General features: G+C 42.2%; 1 pseudogene; it reads left to right on the top strand.

Moving 5' to 3' along the window:
• Positions 1–432: 432 nt before the first annotated feature.
• On the top strand, positions 433–2229 carry LOC123462126 (annotated as a pseudogene).
• The last annotated feature ends 7345 nt before the right edge of the window (positions 2230–9574 follow it).

The raw sequence follows: 9574 nt of genomic DNA, 5'->3' as shown, positions 1-9574 counted from the left end.
CCCAGAATTTTTTTTTGAGACAGGGTCATTCACTGACATGGAACTCACCAAGTAGGCTAGACTGGCAGGCCATCAAATGCCAAGGATGCACGCGTCTCTGTCTTCCCAAGCTGGGAGTGCAAGAGCTTGCCATCACCCCTAGACTTCTTGTTTTGTTTTGTTTTTGTTGCGGAGTCTAGGGATTGAACTCAGGTCCTCATGGTAGCATAGCAAGCACTTTACCAACGAAGCCATCTCTCCAGGCCCAATTCGTTTCAAAAGTTAAGAAGGGGGTCACTATTTTGTCCGAATAATAAGTGACTTGAAGAAGACTTACAAAAGCTTTTAAGTATCACTTTATAATTATAAGCAAGGCAGCTCTTTATATACATTCTCATAGGAGAAGGCAATTTAAGGAAAGCTCAAAATCTGATTTCATTGCCCTAACCTGATATGAAAGGAATTGTTATAGACTGTAAGAAACATTAAAGACAAGCATTGCTCCAGTATCTTGGGATTCAGGTGTCAGGCTGGCAGCTCCTCTGGGGAGGTCATCCATGCTCCCGTTCCTACCTGATCACTAGGGCTGTTTTACTGATTGATTGTCCCTATGCTCTGTACTATGTGTAACCCTGTGCCACGGGGACAGAAGCTTCCTTAGTCTGGTCACCTCTGTATCCACAGTCCCTAGAATCACATCTAGCACAATGTAGGTCACTCAAGCTTGGACTGGTTCAATTAATGAGTCTGGGTCAGTGTTTCTACAAGTATGCCTGGGGAGTGGTGAAGTCTGGTCTCCATTCTGAAGTGAATATACTGAACCTGCTGCTTCCTTCTACATTATCTGGATGACCACTTGGGTGGCATGCAGCCTTAGGGACTGCTTTTCTGTAAGCTCTAAGGAGTCATGTTGGATGCTTTCACTCATTCACAGGAGCCACACGTTGGGACATTTTGCACACAGACATTGTCTCTCCACATAACTGACTGCTGCCCCATAATGCATGACCCACAATCCCCATGGGGTTGACCTGCATCCCCCCAATGAGGAAGACCTCTTCAGAAAAGGGGCAGGGAGGCCGGGTGTGGTGGCACACGCCTTTAAGCCCAGCACTCGGGAGGCAGAGGTAGGAGGATCACCATGAGTTCGAGGCCACCCTGAGACTACATAGTGAATTCCAGGTCAGCCTGAGCTAGAGTGAGACCTTACCTTGAAAAAAAGAAGAAAAAAAAAGGGGGGGGAGGGAACACAGAGGAGGGAAAGGATGGTACAAACATGTGTTGTTTACATACAAGATATGTCCATATCTAATAATATATATATTTAAGAAAGGAAAGAAGAGAGGCAGAAGAGTTAGGCAAATGTGTTCTTGTCCAGCAAAACCACAACATTGCCATACAAGAAGAATTCATTGGGCTGGAGAGATGGCTTAGCGGTTAAGCGCTTGCCTGTGAAGGCTAAGGACCCCGGTTCGAGGCTCGATTCCCCAGGTCCCACGTTAGCCAGATGCACAAGGGGGCGCACGCGTCTGGAGTTCGTTTGCAGAGGCTGGAGGCCCTGGCGCGCCCACTCTCTCTGTGTCTTTCTCTGCCTCTTTCTCGCTCTGTCTGTCGCTCTCAAATAAATAAATAAAAATAAACAAAAAAATATTTTAAAAAAGAATTCATTTTCTTCCTCTAGTTTCAAGCGCAGAAAACATGAGGAAACTTCCCAATTGATGAAAAAAGCTAAAACCAATTTCCCTAGCCACCCACATGTATGCGGCAGCAAGAGACCCCGGCATACACACACACACACACACACACACACACACACACACACACGTAATAAATAAATAAATATGTTTAAAAAAACCATAAGTTGGTAAACCTCAAAGCTAGCTTCTACATGCCGGAGGCCACTACAGTGCGGAGACCACCCCGGTGAAGCCACTGTCCCCGTGTCTGGCCAGGAGGCAAAACCTTCAACGGAGGACTTGGCTGATAACAGGGGAGGAGAAGACATAGACTAAAGTTACTGGCCAGGACAGCAGTGAGATTCACTTCAAAGTGCAAATGACAACACATCTCCAGAAACTCAAAGAATCATGCTGTCAAAGACAGGAGGTTCCAATGAATTCACTCAGGTTTCTCTCTGAAGATCAGAGAACTGCTGATAATCATACTCCAAAAGAACTGGGACTGGAGGAAGAAGATGTGATTGAAGTTTATCAGGAACAAATGGTGGGGGGGGGGCATTCAAAGGTTTAGTTATTTTTAGTTTTTCTTTCCCCTCAATCCTTTTTTTTTTTTTTTTTTTTTAAGACTAGTTCTTTTGGAATGTGGTATTCAAACCAAGATTGAATACAGGAACTCCACCTTTTTTTTTTTAATTTTTTATTTATTTATTTGAGAGCGACAGACACAGAGAGAAAGACAGATAGAGGGAGAGAGAGAGAATGGGCGCGCCAGGGCTTCCAGCCTCTGCAAACGAACTCCAGACGCGTGCGCCCCCTTGTGCATCTGGCTAACGTGGGACCTGGGAACCGAGCCTCGAACCGGGGTCCTTAGGCTTCACAGGCAAGCGCTTAACCGCTAAGCCATCTCTCCAGCCCCACTCCACCTTTTTAGCAGGTACCGTGATTTGAATCCTAGTGTCCAATATTCATTATTGGCTGTTTTCATTGTGCTGCTCCACCAAGCTGAACATTCATAACCATCATGACCTTCCACTTGGCCCTGAAGCTGTAGCATGAGATTGCTTCACTCCTGGACTATGATTTCCAGTGGGAGATGGAAGTTTTTCAGAGAACTGAGCTGTGGGAAAACAACCTTTCCTCAACTTGAAGCTACTTTTAAAATCTGAGGGTCCGGACTAAAAGAGTATCAAGTTTGGAGTCAAGTGACAGACACAGTGAGGTCATGATTAACTCCAAAGATGGCTTCACTGAGAAAGAAAGCATTTTAACATGAAAGAGATCCCATCAGAAGATCCAGAAAAGTTCTAATTTTCATTAGCAATGAATAAAGTAAATCATGCCGAAGAGTATACAAGGAAAAAAAAAAAACCAATAAAGTTGACATTTCCAGTCTCCAGTAAAAAATATGGGTAATTTACCAAAAAGATAAAAGAAAAAGAATACTTTGTCGGGTGTGGTGGTGCATGCCTTTTATCTCAGAAGTCAGGAGGAAGAGGTGGCAGGATCACGGTGAGTTCAAGGCCAGCCTGAGACTACATAGTGAATTCCAGGTCAGCCTGAGCTAGGGCAAGACCCTACCACAAAAAGCCAAAAGAAATGTGGATAATTTAATACACAATGTAACATGGGATCAACATTTGGAAAAAAATTAATTCAGACACGTATTTAACACAAGATATTTTACAATGATAGCATCTCCATTAGAAAGAAGTCTTACTTTCAAATAAATGAGTTTGGGCTGAAGAGATGGCTCAACAGGTAAGGCACTTGGCTGTGAAGCCTAAGGACCCAGGCTTAACTCTCCAGGACCCATGAAAGCCAGGTGCACAAGGGGGAGCATGCATCTGAAATTTGTTTGTAGTGGCTAGAGGCCCTGGCGTGCCCATTCTCGCTCTCTCTTTCTCAGTCTCTCTTTCTCTATCTGCCTCTTTTTCCTCTTTCAAATCAATCAATAAGTAAAAATTAAATAAATGAATTTAAGTTTGCAAATGGCATAGAACCACAACTAACCATTACAACCATACACAGAAAAAGCGGTAGTAATGTGCAAATGCTTCACAGTGCACATCTGGAGAGTAAAGGCGGGGACTTCCCTCCCCTCTGTTTTCACCACTGGAACCACAGGTAAGGAGCATGATCAGTGATCCCAGTCACTTTGCTGGCTGTCAACTGTGAGCAATTTACACAAGCTTTATCTGTGCCTTAGTTTCTTCCTCCTTAGACATGAAGGTAAAACATCTACTTCCGTGATGAGCTCTTAGGAGTCTCTGGATCTCTGCGTTTGTAGGTGCTGAGTATCCTCAGGGTCTGTCCCCTACTCCCTGGCACTGATTATCAGGTTCAGAATGGAAGAAGCTCTCATGCTTGCCTCCCCAATTCCTCTGTGGTTTCAACTGTGGCCTGGCTGAAGTGTGAGGGGTACAACTAATCACTGAAGTGGACTTAAAACTCACCCACGACAGCTCAGGGAATTTTGTGGAAGAGGGGGTGGAAAGATTGTAAGAGCCACAGGTTGAGACATCATGCCCAGAGGCATTACCTCCCCCACCAAGTAACTGACCTCTGATCCCTCAATGCATAAACCACAACTCCATAGGGAATACTTGCAACCCCACTGAGGAGGGTCCCCAATGGAATGGGGGCAGAGATGAGGGAAAAGAGGGTACCAACACATGATGTATCCATACGAAATATGTTGTTAACAATAATAATAAAAGATTAAAAAGTAAAGATCTACTTCCAGGCCTCTGATGAGGATTAAGTAGGTTAATACAATGCAGTTAGCATAGCTTCAGCATTTAGTTACTGCTTTTTTTTAAAAAATATTTTATTTATTTATTTGAGAGAGAGAGAGAGGGAGGAAGAGACAGAGAAAGAAAATGGGCACAAGAGGGCCTCCAGTCATTGCAAAGGAACTCTAGATGCATGTGCCACCTTGTACATCTGACTAATGTGGGTACTGGGGAATCAAACCTGGGTCCTTAGGCTTTGCAGGCAAACACCTTAACTGCTAAGCCATCTCTCCAACCCTTAGTAACTCTTTATTAAACATTAGGTATGGTTATTTTTGTAATGATAAAAACTCTATTAGGAAAAGGGTATTTGGAATTGACATGCTGAAAGACCTTATTAGGTTCTGGGAAATCCAAACTGGCAACTGGACCTAGTCTAAAATTGCTAGAACAAATCCAAATTTTGGATGCAGCTGTTGAAAAGTGAAAAAGATTCCACAGAGTGCAGGCAGTCTTGAAACAAGGATATTTTGTTAAGCCCTGGTATGGTGACTCACACATGTCACCCCTGCCCTCAACAGGTGGGGGCAAGGGGACTGCCAGTCCAAGACCAGCCTGGGTTACACAGTGAGTTCATTCCAGGTGTGAAGTGAGACCCTGTCTCAAAACAAACCAACCAACCAAAAACAAAACAAAACAAAAGACAATGGTAGAAAAGTACTAGAGATATAAATTCTACCCAAACCAGTGTATCTTTCAAAAATAGCCAAGATAACCCTCACTTTTTCCTAAAGAAAAGCAGAAAAATGAAGAAACAAATACCACCCTGTGTTTATTTTAAAATATTATGATCAGGGCTGGAGAGATGGCCTAGCGGTTAAGGTGCTTGCCTGTGAAGCCTAAGGACCCATGTTTGACTCTCCAGATCCCCTATTAGCCAGACGCACAAAGGTAAGGCAAGCGCAAGGTCGCACATGCCCACTAGGTGGCACAAGCTCCTGGAATTCAATTGCAGTGGCTGAGGCCCTTGTGTACCAATTCTCTCACTCTCTCTGTCTCTCTCTTAGAAAATTAAAAAAGAAAATAAATATTATTATCAATATACAGTGAGCCAGAGAAAGAGGCCAAATGGTTGGGAGACTGGAACTTGGAAAAGGAGGGTCTAAATCTCGGCCATGGAGACCCACTTAACCTCCACTAGCCTTAGTTTCTTTGTCATATTGGAGAACTGTGTTAAGCGATCCTAAAACTTCCTTTGGTTTCACCGAATTTAGCATTTACAAATAGAAATATTTAATTATGATCAAGTCTGGTATGTAACTCTAACAACAACGACTTGCCAAGTGTCAGGTGAATTCTTGCTTTACTCACCACTGTAGAGATACAGGTGCAAATACTGTTCAGTCTGCCCACTAACTCAATTCCCAACTCATACAGGTAAACAAACAAACAATTCTAAATGTAGACGTGCCTTCCCGATTCCTTAAAGTTGTAGAAGAGACTTTTTTTTTTCTTTTGAATCAGTTTCTCCTTATGCCTTCAACCAATCATTAGGAGAGCACAAACGTGCATGTAACAAGGACATCAAGATGAGTAAATGAAAGATCTTGTCCAGCAAATAATATAGCCAAATACATAAATTCTATAATCATACAAAGTGGCAAACTTCTTTAATCCCAAAACTTGGATGACTGGGTTGGGAGGATTACCATGAGTTCAAGTCCAGCCTGAGGCTATGGAATGGGTTCCAGGTCAGCCTGGGCTAGAATGAGACTCTGTCTTGAAAAAAACAGAAAAAGATAAATGTCCTTACTCTTAACCATTATCACCCAGGTTTTCCAAAACTTAAGTTATTTATTTGGGCTGGAGAGATGGCTTAGCAGTTAAGGCGCTTGCCTGTGAAGCCTAAGGAGTCATGTTGGACTCTCCAGATCCCACATAAGCCAGATGCATAGAGCGACACAAGCATGCAAGATCTCACCTGCCCACAAGGGGGCGCACACATCTGGAGTTTGACTGCAGTGGCTGGAGGCCCTGGTGTGCCAATTCTCTCTCTCTCTCGTGCATAAAAATGGCCAGTCTGAGCTGGGTGGGGTTGTGTACGCCTTTAATCCGAGCATTTGGGAGGCAGAGGTAGTAGGACTGCTGTGAGTTTGAAGCCATCCTGAGACTACATAGTGAATTCCAGGTCAGGCTGAACTAGATTGAGACCCTACCTCGAAAACCTTTCCCCCCGTCCCCACCCCCAAAAAAGGCCAGTCTGTTGGGCTTGCCTCAAAAAAAGTTATTTGTTTATTTTTTACAAAAAATGGCTCACCTTGTTTTCTAGCTAGTTGTTCTGCGTAGAGCTGGTCTCTTACAGTTTTAATTGCTGTGTCAGTGGCCTGAGCTATGGTGTCTTTGATGAATGTTTCCCGGGCTTCCTCAAAACGTGGTTGAACAACTTTGGCATAGTCAATGACCTACAGAAATAGTTGAGAAAGCAAACATAACGACAAGGTCTTGCAAATGTTAAACACATTGTTCATTTATTCCTATTTTCCTTGTATCTGTCTATCATCTATGTTCCAAAAGTAAACACTGCTTGAGGTATCTTAGGAATAATGTACAGAACTCACTAATTTTTGAGTTTATGCATTCAAAGTAATTTAGCCATGTTTTTATGTAAGGTATTGTGTCATACATATATATATATGTCCATTTCATATATATTTTTGGCTTAATCAAAAACTACAACAAACACATCAAACCAACTTTATATGAATAATTTATATATAGTAAAAGGTGTCTATTTGAAATATACAAACCAAAGTATTTTTACAAATGCATATATATATATCAACAATCAAAATTAAGATATAGAATTTCCATATCTCTCCAACATGTCCACTTTGTGTTCTTTTGTGATCAGTCCCTTCTTCCCTTCCCTTCCTTTCCCCCTCACTCATTCCTAACCCTCATCATGTTCTGCCTTCAGTCACTATAGGTCAGCTGTGCCTGGTCTAAAGTTTCTTATAAATGGAATTACAAAATATGTAATCTTTATCAGGCTCTCCCTCCAAGAATTTTTTTGAGATTTATCAGCATTTTTGGGGGGGCAGGGTTTCATTTTCATTTTTATTTATTTATTTATTTGAGAGTGACAGACAGAGGGAGAAAGAGGCAGAAAGAGAATGGGTACGCCAGGGCCTCCAGCCACTGCAAATGAACTCCAGACACATGGACCCCCTTGTGCATCTGGCTAATGTGGGCCCTGGGGAATCGAGCCTCGAACTGGGGCCCTTAGGCTTCATAGGCAACCGCTTAACCACTAAGCCATTTCTCCAGTCCTCGTTTTTATTTTTTTGAGGTAGGGTCTCATTCTAGCCCAGGCTGACTTGGAATTCACTATGTAGTCTCAGGGTGGCCTCAAACTCATGGTGATCCTCCTACCTCTGCCTCCCAAGTGCTGGGATTAAAGGCATGCGCCACCACACTCAGCTTTATTAAATATTTTATTGGTGAATTATCTATGAGGAATATCAGCCATTTATTTAAAAAGATCTTGAAATAGGTAAAATGTTGAATGAAAAACTCAAAAGGTTACTTGTAAAAATGTTAAATAACCTCAAAAAGGACATAAAGAAACAGATGAATAAAATAGGAAATTCATTCAAGACTGGGAGAGGAAAGCCAATGACATAAAGGAAAAAATCTTACATGGGTAAGAAAATCAGAAATATGAATGAAAATTCAGCACCATGGTGGAGAAATTCAGCAACAAGATTGAAATGTAAAAAAAAAATAGAAATGAAAAAAAAATTAGAATCATATAAAAACACAGAGGAAAGCATCTTGACCAAGGCTGGACCAAGCAGAAGAATGAGGAATAGGTCAAGGGGATACTACACTTAAGCATCTACAAAGAACAGAAGTCAATGGACATGATCTTCTTCTATGAACACTGGGCTATGGCCAAGAGGCCAAATCCCTGGGATAGAGAAAGGAACTAAGATTAAAAACTAAAGGCATAAACAATCTATTCAGTAAGATTAGAGCAGAAAAGCGTTCTAAATGTATGTAAAGACATGGACACCCAAGTACAAGAGGCACTTAGAATCCCAGCAAGACAGGATCAGAGAAGAGTATCTCCATGACAGGTTATGGTCAAGATGCAAACAGTACAAAACAAGTATTATTTAAGCTGTAAGACAAATGCCACCTCATGAAGGCAAACTTATCAGCATAACATTAGATTTCTTACTCAAAACCTTCAAAACCAGGAAATCATAGAATGATGTATTTCAGGCCCTGAAAGTAAATAATTGCTAGCCAAGATGGTTCCATTTAGCAAAGTTATTTTATTTTTTATTTTTTGTTTGAGAGAGAGAGAGAGAGGGAGAGACAGAGGGAGAGAGAATTGGCATGCCAGGGCCTCAGCCACTGTAATCAAACTCCATACGTTTGCACCACCTAGTGGGCATGTATGACCTTGACCTTGGCTCATCTTTTTGCATATGGCTTATGTGGAATCTGGAGAGCTAAACATGGGTCTTTAGGCTTTGTAGGCAAGTGCCTTAACTGCTATGCCATCTCTCCATCCCAAAGTTATCTTTTAAACATTGACCAAGAAATAAGGACAAGTACAAACTCAAGCAAATTAATGGCCAATAAGCCAGCACTGTGGAGCATAGTCCAAGGAACCCTAAGTGTAGAGGAGGCAGAGGTAGGAGGATTGCTGTGAGTTCGAGGCCACCCTGATACGACACAGTGAATTCCAGGTCAGCCTGAGCTAGAGTGAGACCCTACCTCAAAAAACCAAAAAAAAAAAAAAAAGAAGCTATCCTTGCTGGGCATGGTGGCATATGCCTTTAATCCCAGCACTGGGGAGGCAGAGGTAGAAGGATTGCCATGGCTAGAGTGAGACCCCACCTTGAAAAAAGAAAGAAAGAAAGAAAGATAAGAAAGCAAAAGCAAAAACAAAAGACATCCAGAATAAGAGTTGGCAGGAATGTGAACTCAGATTCTTATCCCCACTAATGAGGTTTTAAATTAGTAAACTAGTTTGGCCTTATCAACACAAGTTGAAGGAACATATATATGCCATCTCTTATGTCCCAGTAACTGTCCCCCCTAGATACATCTCCCCTGTATAAATATGTGCATTTACAGGATGCGGTAGTTTGGATGCATGGCCCCACACAC

The sequence above is a fragment of the Jaculus jaculus genome, chromosome 7 (assembly GCF_020740685.1).
Source record: "Jaculus jaculus isolate mJacJac1 chromosome 7, mJacJac1.mat.Y.cur, whole genome shotgun sequence".
Lineage (NCBI taxonomy): Eukaryota > Metazoa > Chordata > Mammalia > Rodentia > Dipodidae > Jaculus > Jaculus jaculus.
Note: the sequence above shows the minus strand (reverse complement) of the source record. Positions and strands in the feature narration are given on the sequence as shown.